Below are 299 nucleotides of genomic sequence, written 5' to 3' on the forward strand. Positions count from 1 at the left end.
TTCCTGGCATCTGGCCACAAATCATTGTCCTTGCCTATTTATATCCATGTAATTTCACTTCACACTGATTTTATCATATTGACTGACCTGGGCAAAAACATATTTGAACATAGTTTCAAAGATTGCAACTATAAGAAAACAGAGACTGAAACTAATTGAGGTGCAAAGGGGAAAAAAAAAATGTTTATCCAACCTTCAAGTTAGATAAGTTAGGTAAATGTGTGCTTACCTTAAAGTGCATCATATAGCCATCTCTACTGAGCCACAGCTGTTTAAACACAGATTTGCATATGTGACTT

Source organism: Centroberyx gerrardi, chromosome 18 (assembly GCF_048128805.1).
Source record: "Centroberyx gerrardi isolate f3 chromosome 18, fCenGer3.hap1.cur.20231027, whole genome shotgun sequence".
NCBI lineage: Eukaryota > Metazoa > Chordata > Actinopteri > Beryciformes > Berycidae > Centroberyx > Centroberyx gerrardi.